The following is a 12,736-nucleotide window of genomic DNA, read 5'->3' on the forward strand; positions in this document are numbered from 1 at the left end:
GGGGGGGGTGCGGGAGTCGGTCGTGGCCTATCCTGCACAGCGAGCTCAGGGAGGCGGGACCTGGAGTCGGTCGTGGCCTATCCTGCACGGCGAGCTCTGTGAGGCGGGACCTGGAGTCGGTCGTGGCCTATCCTGTATGGGGATCGCAGGGGGTCGGGCCTGGAGTAGGTCGTGGCCTATCCTGCACGGCAAGCTCAGGGAGGCGGGGCCTGAGTCGGTCGTGGCCTATCCTGCACAGCGAGCTCAGGGAGGCGGGACCTGGAGTCGGTCGTGGCCTATCCTGCACGGGAGCGCAGGAGGGCGGGACCTGGACTCAGTCATGGTCTCTCCTGCACTGGGTGAACAGGAGGGCGTGGCGTGGGTTGTAACTTATCCTGCACCGGAAGCGTCTGAGGGCGACACAGGGGCTGGACTGTACTTACAGGGGGCGAGGCGACGCGCAGAGACTGGCCTGGGTATGGAATGCGTGACAACCCGGCATGTGCTGCTTTTCCCTCCGCCTGGCTCCTGGCGGTCTATTTTCCCCGGTTAGAAGTCAAGTACTGTCAGTGAGACCGAAACCATCAGCTCAAATGGTCTGCGATTTCACTGGTGTTGTCAATTTAAGGCATTGCTTAGATCCAAGATAGTCACTATAATTAAAGGTTAATTTAAGGAATTTGAATTAAAAATCCTTGGAGAGCTGGGCACAGTGGTGACTACTTGTAATCCCGGATGCTGGGGAGGCTGAAACAAGAGGATGGTTTGAGCTCAGTTCTAGGCCCGTCTAGACAGCATAGCGATCTTGGATTCTGCATCAAACCCTCATGCCTGATGGGGGATGGCCATGATGTAATCCCTTCTCCATCCTCCTCTTGTGATTTTGGGCACATGCACACACATGCACCCTGTGTGACCTTGAAGCTGCCAGGTCTAGGACTCAAAACAGTGGTCAGCCACGTGGGAGTCCTGTGTCTTAACCCTCATACTACCTGCCGGCTTGGCCCAGCATTTTTTCAAAAACAATTATTTATTTATTTAATTATTATTATTATTAAATGTGCCATAGTCATGAGAGAGAGAGAGAGAAAGTGAGAAAGAAAGCCGCTAAGTCCAGGACTTGAACCACAGTCAACCATGTGAGAGTACAGTGCCCCAACCACCACACCAGGTAGCCCTACCCAGCATATTTTTTAACCATCGGTCTAGGACTTGAACCATGCAGCCAGCCATGTGGGACCCAGACATATTATTCTCTCCGACGTGATGGCCTTCCATGCATTATTTTTAGGAGCTAATCAATCAATCCCTGGCAACACATTCCCTCCCCCAATACAGAGACCAGGATGTTAACTCCTATATTTCATGGACATGTAGTAAGTTTCCTTTCCTATAACCCACAGTAGCCCTGTGTGGAAAAGGGTGTCTGAAATGCCTAAGCATGATAATATGTCATAGTTTTATAAAATAATTTTGAATTGGAATGATCATCACCTAATGAAGCAGAACCTTTTTGTTGGTTCTCTCCCTGAAAACATACCATGAAAATCTTGAAAGGAAATCTTGAAAGGAAGGCCTATTGAGAGATTTCTTTCTTTTTTCTTTTGGAGAAGTTTTTGCTATAGGGCACATGCACTCGCCAGAAGGACAGAGAGAGACAGAAAGCGAGAAATCATCCCCCAGGGGGATGGCCATGCTGCAATCCCTTCTCCACTCTCCTCTTCGGATCTTGGGCACGCATGCACATGCGCCCGGTGTAAGTTTAAGCCACTGGGTCTGGGACTCAAACTGTGGTCAACTACATGGGAATCCAGTGACGTAGCCATTAGGCCAACTGCTGGTCCCAAGAGATTTCAATCTTTAGTCTGAATGTCATAGTTAAGTAGTTTCTAGGAAACCTCAAATAAGAAAAATACTTGGTTATCTGAAGATAATAATCTACTTCTAAACGTCTTTGAACTACTGCTATAAAGTGGGTTTTTAACATTTTGACATATTAATTATTTTGCAGAATGCAACCTTTGAAAATTAGACTTACTTATTCCTTCATATGAATTTTCCAAGGTGGAGTATGTTTTGAGTGTCCATTAAAAGGGTTTGTCAAGGGGCCAGCAGGTAGCATAGTGGTTAAAGGCGTTGGATTCTCACATGACCTACTGTGGTTTGAGTACTAAACCTGGATACTTGCTTTCTCACTTTCTCTCTCCGGTCAAAATAAAAATAATAAAATAAACAAAGTATTTTTTTTTTTAAATGGCTTGCCAAGAGACCAGCAATGGTGTAATGGTTACATCACTACTCCTATGTGGCCAACTGTGGTTTGACTCCCAGGCCTGGAAGCCTGAAACTCCCACAGGGTGTGTACATGTACATGCCCAAGATCCTGAGAGGAGAATGGAAGAGAAGGGATTGTCAAGTGGCCATCCCCCCTGGAGGGTGGTTTCTTACTTTCTCTCTCTGTCTGTTGTCTGGTCAGCACATGTGCCCTATAGGCAAAAATCTCAAAAAAAAAAAAAAAAAACTGAAAATTGTTTGCCAATCTCACACTTGTGTTTGTAAGATCTTGTCTCAAGTATAAATTCTCCAATTTAGAGCTCTAAATTTTGAAAGATGTCACATTCATTACATTGGCTTCTCTCCCGTGTGGATAACCTAATGTTTAGTGAACTGCGAGAAGATTAGCAACATTCATTAGTAAGATTTCTCACCAGTATGGATTATCTGATGTTCTGTGAGAGCTGAACATGCAATGAAAGATTTGGCATGCTTATATTTGTGAGGTTTCACACTGGCATGAATTCTCCAGTGGAGACTAATTTCAAATTTTCGCTTTAAGGCCTTAACATATGCAATACATTAGTAAGGCTTCTCTCCATTATAAATTAACTGATGGTTACTAAGCCTAAAGCGAAAACTAAAGGATTTGCCATGTTCATTACACAGGTAAAGTTTTTCTTCAGAATAAATTCTCTAACATCTTGCAGAATATGAACAATGATGACTTGGTCACATTAGTGACCCTTGTAAGGTTTGTCTCTAGTATGAATTCTCTGATGTCGTGCAAGTTTTGAATTGCAGCTGAAGACTGCCACATTCATTACATCCAGTACGGGTTTTCTGATGGTTAGTAAGGACTTTATGGACAATCAATGTTTTGTCATGGTCAGTTTGCAAGATTTCCCTCCAGAATGAATATTTTGATGTTTTGCAAGGAGATAATTATGACTGAACACCTTGCCACAGTCATTACATTTGTAAGGTTTTTGTCCAGTATGAGGTTGCCTGTCAATAGTAAGGGTTGAAGACCGATGGAAGACTTTGCCACAGTCATTACACTTGTACGGTTTCTCCCCAGTGTGAATTTTCTGATGTCCAGTAAGATTTGAACTGTGCCTGAAGAATTTGTCACATTCATTACCTTTCTAAGGTTTCTATCCAATATGAATTCTCCGGTGATACAAAAGGTGTGAAGGGAAAATGAAGAGCTTGCCATACTCACTGCATTCATAAAATTTCTCTCTCCTATAATTTCTCTGAAGGCTTGAGACCTGAGTTTTGATTACGCACCTTGTCACAAATATCACCGTCATGCTGTTTCTCTATGCTATGGAGTATTTGATGTACAGTGAGGTGTGAGATAAGATGAAAGGTTTTCCCACACATTACATTTACAAGGATCTGTCCTAATGTGTGCCTTCTGTTCTTCTGAGAATAATGTAGTAACCGTAAAATCATTCTCATACTGATGAGACCTGTGGACTTTGACAGCAGAAGCAATTTTTTTTTCTGAGAGGTTTTCGCTATAGTGTGCATGCGCTCGCCAGACAGACAGAGAGAGACAGAAAGCGAGAAATCACCCCCCAGAGGGGATGGTCACGCCGCAATCCCTTCTCCTCCATTCTCCTCTCAGGATCTTGGGCATGCACGTACACGCGCCTGGTGTGTTTTAAGCCACCGGGTCTGGGACGTGAACCGTGGTTGACTACGTGGGAGTCCAGCGACATAGCCATTACACTAACTGCTGGCTCCCAGCAGAAGCAATTTTTTGATGTGGTGAAACTAAGGAACCATGGTTGATAGACTTCTCAATTATGTTATATTCATAAATTTTCCCTTCATCTTGAAATATCTGCAGATTAGGCAACTCTAACTGAAAGCTTAATCAAAGCTGAGTTTTAATAGGGTTGTTTCCTGAATCCCTCCTAATATGATGCTCACTTCTTCCAGTTAGATTTTCTTTATGGGTCATAGGCACTTCTTTGTAATTTGTTCCTTGATCTCTCCACAGACATCTAGAGGTATGTGTATTTTTATGGACTTCCTTGAAGGAAAAGTCTTCAATGTTATGGTTTTCATGTCTTTCCAACATCCCTCTCTGCAATCTTCTCCTGTATTACTGATCCCGTTTGGTGGCAGTTCCTTAAACACACATTTAGGATAGATGTCTGTAAGATATAAAGAGCCAAAGATTTCTGAATAATTACAGATGGTAAGTATGTCATAGTAAAATGAATATTACACCAAAATCAGTACTTACATTGAAAAGAGTTATGAAACTTCTCAAATGTAGTATTTAAATGTAAGGTACAAAGGAGTAGGGTACTTTAAGAAAGGTGATTACATGTAATTCAAATTAATCGGAAGGAAGCCTAGTTTAAGTAATGTAAGGCCAGAACACTAATATTTTATGAACCTATGCTAGTCCTGAAAATAGAGCATTTTCCCATCATTACCCCAAAGCACATACCAACTGGCAGAAAACATATGGCTCTATCATAATTGAAGGAAAAATATACACTGAATATATTTTTACTGTGAGCAAATTGAAAGGCACAGCATAATGTACTGTAATGGTGAATAATAGAAATCCACTTTAAATAGGTTGGATAAGGTGAAATACACCTGTTGTCCTAGGTAAACTGTGATGTTGAGGACAAAGGGGACAATTTGACAAGATTCTCTTTTCCTTCTTGTACTCTTGGCCTTTTATAAAAAAAAAAAAAAAAAAAAAAGAAGATGGATGAATAGACGTAGCTATGGTCCTCTTCTCCTCCATAAAGGCCCCAAACAGCAAATAAACAGCTGCACTCCGAATGAAGGCATAGGATAGAAGATGGGAATTCAGCAAGAAAATGATAAAAGGCCTCTGAGGGACCAGCAGTTGGCGTAATGGCTACGTTGCTGGACTCCCATGTAGTCGACTATGGTTCGAATCTCGGACTTGGTGGCTTAAACTAACACCAGGCACATGTGCGTGTGTACCCAGGATCCTGAGTGGAAAATGGAGGAGAAGGGTTTGTGGTGTAGCCATCCCCCCTGGGGGGTGATTTCTTTCTCTTTTTTTTTTTTGTCTCTTTCTTGCAAGTGCATGTATCTTAAACAAAAACCTCCCCCCCACACACACACACAAGAAAAGACCTCTGAGACATGGGGAGTCAGGAATGCATCATAGACAGAAAATGAAGCACCTGGCTGGAATCAGCAGAAAATATTTCACCATTGCAGGGAATAGGTTAGCAGGAGATACCCAGAAATCCCCATCTCCACTGTAGTCATCTGTGATCCTAGTACAGGAGTGACTCACAGTTTTCACAGTACCTGAGTCCAGTACAGAGTTGTCTAGAGTCTAAATGAATGTATTAATCTAGAGAAGGAACTCACGCTGAATCCCCCATCCCTTGAGACCCAAGCTCAGCCTGTATAGTGGTATTTTGAGTTTTTTTTTTCTCTATAGGGTGCGTGCACTCACCAGAAAGACAGAGAGAGACAGAGAGACAGAAAGTGAGAAATCGCTCCAAACAAGGGGGGATGGCCACGCCGCAATCCCTTCTCCTCCATTCTCCTCTCGGGATCCTGGGCACGCACGCACACATGCTCGGCATGAGTCTAAGCCACCGGGTCCAGGGCTCGAACTGCAGTTGACTACATGGGAGTCCAGTGACGTAGCCATTACGCTAACTGCTATTCCCCAGATAGTTATATTTTAAAGCCAAATTTAATACTTTCCAAAATCCTAGTGATACAATTGCATATTTGCAACAGGTTTCTTGCTTCCTTGTTATGAAATTTTAGTTCATCATCTCATATTAATCTAATTTTTTATTGAATTTAAAATGTAAAGTCCCTCTATCTTCATGTGCATAAAACACATGCTTTGCATTTATTTATTTATTTATTTATTTATTTATTTTTGGGAGAGGTTTTTGCTATAGGGTGTGTACACTCGCCAGAAAGACAGAGAGCAACAGAGAGATAGAAGCAAGAGATCACCCCCCAGGGGTAGCCATGCCACAATCCCTTTTCCTCCACTCTCCTCTTGGGTACGCATACACATGCTCCCGACATGAGTTTAAACCACCGGGACTGGGACTCAAACAGCAGTCAACTACATGGAAGTCCAGTGACATAGCCATTATGCAACTGCTGGTTCCACATCTTTCATTCTTTTATGTACATTTTTATGTCACACAAATCTGAAAACCACCCCCTGACTTATGTATTCTCTGAGTTCTTCACTGAAGTACAAAGAAAAGAAATATAATTAATACAGAAAATATAATTAATATACAATTAATTATAAATTAATATAATAAATATTATACATATCTGAATGCATAAACTAGAGATCACAAACTATCCCTGAGCCTTTTCCAACATGCACTTCTATTTTGAGGGACTTGCAGGGCACTTAATGTTCAATTTGGGGACCAGTAGATGGCATAATTGTTATGTTGCTGGACTCCCATGTAGTTACCAAGGTTCAAGTACCAGTTTTGGTGGCTGAAACTCATGCCAGGCACATGTGCGTGCGTGACCAAGATCCTGAGAAAAGAGTGGAGAAGGGACTCTTGTGGCCATTTCTTGGGGGTGTGATTTCTTTCTTTGTGTGTGCGTCTCTCTCTCTCTGTCTTTCCAGCAGGCACACACGCCTTATAGCAAAAAATCTGTTAAAAAACAAAAAAAAGTCCAGTTTTAATTCCCATAGTTGGAACGGGTGTTTTCTAGCTCTTCCTAGATCCTGCCAGTCCATATTTCGTTATCCACCCCCTCCCCCAAGTATTCATTACATCACTAACTTGTGGACATCCATTGTCAATCTCTAATAAAAAGTATAGTCACTCCATGTTTTGTGGGTACATGGTTTCATATATAAAATTGTGTTCTAATATCTACAAAGATAAAATAAAGTGAGAGGGGGCCGGCAGGTGGCGTGATTAAGGGTGCTGGACCTCCCATATGGCCAACCTGCTTTCTTGCTTTCTCGCTTCCTTGCTTTCTCTCTCTCTCTCTCTGTCCCTTTGTGGTCAAATTAAAATAAATAAATAAATGGATAAATAAAGTTAAATAAAAATAATTTTAAAAAATTTAATTTTAGTAGTTGAAAAATCCTGGGGATTTCTATCCTGATATGGATACTGTACTTCAGCTGTGAAATACTGATTTCCTTGACCAAAAATGAAGATTTTCTGCTGAGACTTTCCCTGCAGACTCATTTCTAGTGGCCTGTATGCACCAAGTGTCTAGACAGGTCCAAGTGAACAGTTTCCAATCATCTGAATATGATCAGGGTCAGAATATTCCTCTCTTCACCTTGAATCTGATACACAGAGTGAAAACAGAACAGAAGAAAGATTGCAGATTGCCTCCTTCTGGTCACCTCTGAACACTCAGATTGAACTTCAAGAATTAGGAAGACACACAACCAGCCATCAGATGACTAGAAATCACCACAAGGCCACAAGAAATATGGGAAAGCAAGACAATACTTCTCATCCAAGGGAAAAGAATAACACCTCTTCATCCTCAGACAGTACAAGGAAACTCATGGAAATGTCTGATAAGGATTTTATAACATTCATAATGACAAAACTAATAAGAGATGCAAGAGAAGAGAGATGATGAACTGCAGAAGAGGCAGAAGAAAGGAGTTGATGAGTTCCAGGAGGTGAGGAAATTCTTGAAAGATCTAAAAGAGGAATTACACACTTTACAAAAGAATCTTTGATGGACCTGTTAGAGATGAAGGCTATAATTAGGAAGTCAAAATCTCCTTTGAAAGTAATAAAAGCAGAATAGATTATACAGAAAATTGAATCTCAGATGTAGAAGATAGAATTGTTGTAGTAGAAAAATCCACCAGGAAGACTGAGAAAATGGCCCCCCAAAATGAGAATAATATACAAGAAATATTAAATACCATCAAACATCTAAACATCCATATAATTGGTATCCCAGAAGGTGGGCATTGATAATTATCATAAGGGCATTGATCATCTATTCCATGAGATCCTGCAGGAAAGCTTTCCAAATGTAAAGAGGCACTCAAAGATCCAGTCCCAAGAAATACAAAGGACCCCATATAGAATCAACCCAAGAAGATCTTCTCCAAGGCGTGTTATAGCCAGATTGACCAAAACCACAAAGACAAGATACTAAGATTGGCAAGGGAGAAATGGCAAGTTACCTACAAAGGATATCCCACGAGGCAGACAGAAGGCCTCTCATCGGAAACAACGTGAGCAAGGCAAGAATGGGAATATATTCAAAGTGTTAAGGGAAAAGCAATTTCAACCAAGAATACGGTGTCAGGCAAGATTATCCTTCATATGGGAAGAAAAAACAAGAACACTCTCAGATAAACACAACCTGAAAGAATTTATCAACACCAAACCAGGTCTCCAAGAAGTTCTCAAAGGAGTGCTAAATCTTGAAAACTAAATAGAGACACACAGAAATGAGTTCAAAAGCTAAGAAAATGGCCAACTTGGGACCAGCAGTTGGTGTAATGGCTTTGTTGCTGAACTCCCATGTAGTCAACCACGGTTCGAGTCCCAGACCCACTGGCTTAACCTCATGCTGGGTGTGTGTGTGCGTAACAAGATCCCAAGATGAGAATGGAGAAGGGATTGCAGCATGGCCATCCTTCCTTGGGGTTGATTTCTTGCTTTCTCTTGCCCTGTTTCTCTCTGTCTTTCTGGAGAGTGCATGTGCCCTAAAGCAAAAAACAAACAACAACAACAACGAAGACAAAACTCTCAAAAATAAAAAGAAAATGGCCAACTTAACCATAGGGACAAGTCTGGAGTTGAATATTATATCCCAGAATTTAATTGGGAAAATTGAACCACAACAGAAGATAAAGCATGTGAGACTGAACTAGTAAAATAGAATTTTATGACTTTTGACTAAAACATTGGTGATTTTTTCTAGGCTTTGTTTTCTAGTTTTAAGGATTTTTATCCTGTCTCAAGCTGCCAATAGGTTAATGTACCTACTATTTGAACAGAATCCTAACCTGTTTCCCAGGTTTAAGTTTTAAGCAGATTTCCTTAGCATTTTTTTTTTTTTGAGAGGTTTTTGCTATAGGATGAGTGTGCTCACCAGAAAGTCAGAGAGAAACAGAGAAAGTGAGAAATCACCTCCCGGGGGGATGGCCACACCACAATCACTTCTCCTCCATTCTCCTCTTGGGATCTTGGGCAGGCACACACACGTGCTTGGCATGAGTTTAAGCTGAGTCTGGGACTCAAACTGCATTCGACTACATGGGAGTTAGCGACATAGCCATTACACCAACTGCTTGTCCCCCTTAGCATTTTTTTGATTTATTAAAGCTAAAACTGCTTTCCTTGAAATTAAAAAATGTATTAAAAATGCCTATTTAATGAGCGTAGTAAGCTATATAGCATCAGCTAGGTGCTACCTCACAGTACATTCAGATGCCTAAAGTCAGACATGTTTTCACAGATATGTATATACCAGCTGCACTTGCTGTTTAAAGTAGATTATTTAAGAAATTGTGTGAATAAATACATGTGGGGGAAAAAAAGGAATGGAAAACTGTAGACACCTGAGATAGTATGGGAAATAGCAGTGGGTGAGAAATGGAGAAAAATATATAAACTAGAAGTGGAAAATTATTGAGGATAACATGTACGATTAAGCTACTATACAGTATATTCTGGATGGGAAATCACATTTTGTATGCTGTGACAATGTTCAGGGAATGAGTGTAAATTAATTTAAAAAATGTTTTAGAAAAAAATTACAGTGCACTCGTAACTAGATTCTACTTTGTACTTTTAGTTTATATTTTGCTAACCAATGAAATGTGTATAAAACGTTTAGTATAGAAGGGAGAGAGGGGGAAATGGGAAGGAAAAAACAAGTAAAAGTATTTTGACAAAAAAAGTGAGAACCTATTTGCTGATAAGTTATAGAGTAATATCTTTGGTTTGACTGACATGCATAGTATTTGTGCTGGAAAGAGAAATGTTGTACACTGTAAAGATGTGATTAAATGTAAGTAAATTAATTAAAAAAAGAAAATGGCAGAAGAGAAAATAGAATACAAAGACAGTTGCTTTGGGATGTAAATCATCTGAAGATGCAAAATTGACTGGTGCCATATAATTTCTCTGATCTTTTTGGGGTGAAATCTGATAAACACATGCGGCTTCCTTTAGCCTGATACTGCTTTGCGGTATGGTATCAACAACTGGCACACAGTGTTTTTTGTATGCAAATGTTTTCATAGCTATGCAATGAAGCTCACGGAAGTGCATTTCTGCATGGGTCTAAAGATCACCATGTTTGTTCAGATTTGCTGCTCTCCACACTACAGAAATAATCTGGGATACTCTATAGGGATGGAGAATGACTCAAATGCTAGTTATGAACATACATTTCTCCAATTGCATACTGTTTGAAGCTAACATTGAAAGGAATTGCTATAGATGATATTCAACAATGACAGCCAACTGATATTATTATAAGCATTTATGAAGTGTCTAGCATGTCTTTTTGTTTCCAAAAATAGAACCAATTTTCAATAATCTGGGATATGCAACAGCTATTACCTTTCAAAGGACAGGGTGACACTCCTCCCCTCCCCTTTTAAACTACATATTCAGTTCCTAGTAACCTATCATTTTCCTCCCATGAAAATTTCATTCTCTCAGTGTTCTGACTTACTCTGTTTCATAATCATCTTGTAATCTTACCTTTTCTGTAATCAACAGAGGTCCTCAGTGGTATCCACAATTTCAGGAAAAGGTCCTGGCCATATAAAGTATAATTTATATAACAGTTTCACCTCTGTTACCCCCTAATACTCTCAATTTTATATCATGATGTATCTTAAAATTAACACTATTGTTTTTTCCAGGCTACAATAATGTGAACAAACCCCAAATGAGGAAATAGGCCTTTCCTTTTTCTAGTCTCTTCCTTGAGACAATTGTGGTGATACATGAATGTGTTAATAGAGGCAAAACATAAATTGATTTCAAACTTTAAGTGGTGGTAAAAAAATAATGCCTTCTCAAGAAACCTCATGTAACTGAATAAAATTTTTATAAGTTAAAGATAGATCTTGCCACAGATGTTCACCTACAGTGCTCTTAGATCTGTCTAATGGGGATTTGCTTCAAGTCTGAAGTGATAGGTATGATGATTTTCTATCATCTAATCCTAAATGTACTGGAAAACTTTCTGCATGGCGGAGCCGATGGCGATCGAACATCTGGTGCGGTGGACAGACGACGCTCCGACCCAGGCTACGACCCATGACACACATCATCTCATGAATTTTAAATGATTTTAACTTTTTCTGTGTGGAATTTAACATCTGAGGTCAGTTAATCTTTTTTTAAAAAAATATTTTAACTTTATTTTTATTTGACCAGTCAGGATGGGGGAGAGGGGGGTGGAGAGAGAGAGAGAGAAAGTGAGAAAGCAAGTTGCCAGGTCTAGGACTCAATCTGCAATTGGCCATGTGGGAGCCAGCACCCTCAACCACCACGCCACCAGTCGGTCCCAAGGTCAGTTAATCTTCTAGAAGGACTAGAGACATAGTTCCCCCTAGTAAGAATTTTCTTATGTGTCGTCAATTGAGAAAACTGGTTAAACAATTTATTACCTTTCCTGTATTTGTAATATTTTTCTCAAGTTTGAATTCATTAAGGTATCCTGAAGTCAAACATTGCTTAAATGTGTTGCCATATTCTTCACATTCACAGTTTCCATCTAGTATAAATTTTCTCATGACCACAAGGTATAAGCTCGCTTGTTTATTTATTGATGTTTTAGAGAGATTTTTTCTATCAGGCACATACTCACTGGAGAGACAGAGACAGAAAGACAAAATGAGAAGTTACCCCCCCTGGGGTAATGGCCATGCCACTACCCCTTCTCCATTCTTGTCTCAGGATTTTTTTTTAAAGAATTATTTTATTTATTTATATATTTTTCAATTAGCAATAATTGCACCTCGGATAAACCTCATTGGCTACGATACTGCCGCTGCACAAAGCTTATTTATATATTTTTAAAATTTGACCAGAGAGAGAGGAAGACTGGCTACAAGGCAATCAGTCGTAGCCTGGGTCGGAGCGTCGTCTGTCCACCGCACCAGATGTTCGATCGCCATCGGCTCCGCCATGCAGAAAGTTTTCCAGTACATTTAGGATTAGATGATAGAAAATCATCATACCTATCACTTCAGACTTGAAGCAAATCCCCATTAGACAGATCTAAGAGCACTGTAGGTGAACATCCAAATACTAATAGGGTTAAAATATTCCCCACTATCTACTGAATCTGCTTCACCAGTGATCACAATAGAACGGCAAAGAGATTCTACATCACCTCTTCCTGCTTGCTCCTGAACATTAAGGCTGAACTTCAAGAATTTGAAAGAAACACAACATCCATCAGATGACAAGAAATCACCGCCAGATCATGAGAAATATGGGAA

General features: G+C 40.3%; 2 pseudogenes; both read right to left on the reverse strand.

The window, feature by feature from the left end:
- Positions 1 to 2,990: 2,990 nt before the first annotated feature.
- LOC114007147 (zinc finger protein 83-like) lies at positions 2,991 to 3,641 on the reverse strand (annotated as a pseudogene).
- An 8,481-nt stretch (positions 3,642 to 12,122) lies between these two features.
- On the reverse strand, positions 12,123 to 12,294 carry LOC114007149 (uncharacterized; annotated as a pseudogene).
- Between the last annotated feature and the right edge of the window lie 442 nt (positions 12,295 to 12,736).

Source organism: Tupaia chinensis, unplaced genomic scaffold, assembly GCF_000334495.1.
Source record: "Tupaia chinensis unplaced genomic scaffold, TupChi_1.0 Scaffold000131_1, whole genome shotgun sequence".
Classification (NCBI taxonomy): Eukaryota; Metazoa; Chordata; class Mammalia; order Scandentia; family Tupaiidae; genus Tupaia; species Tupaia belangeri.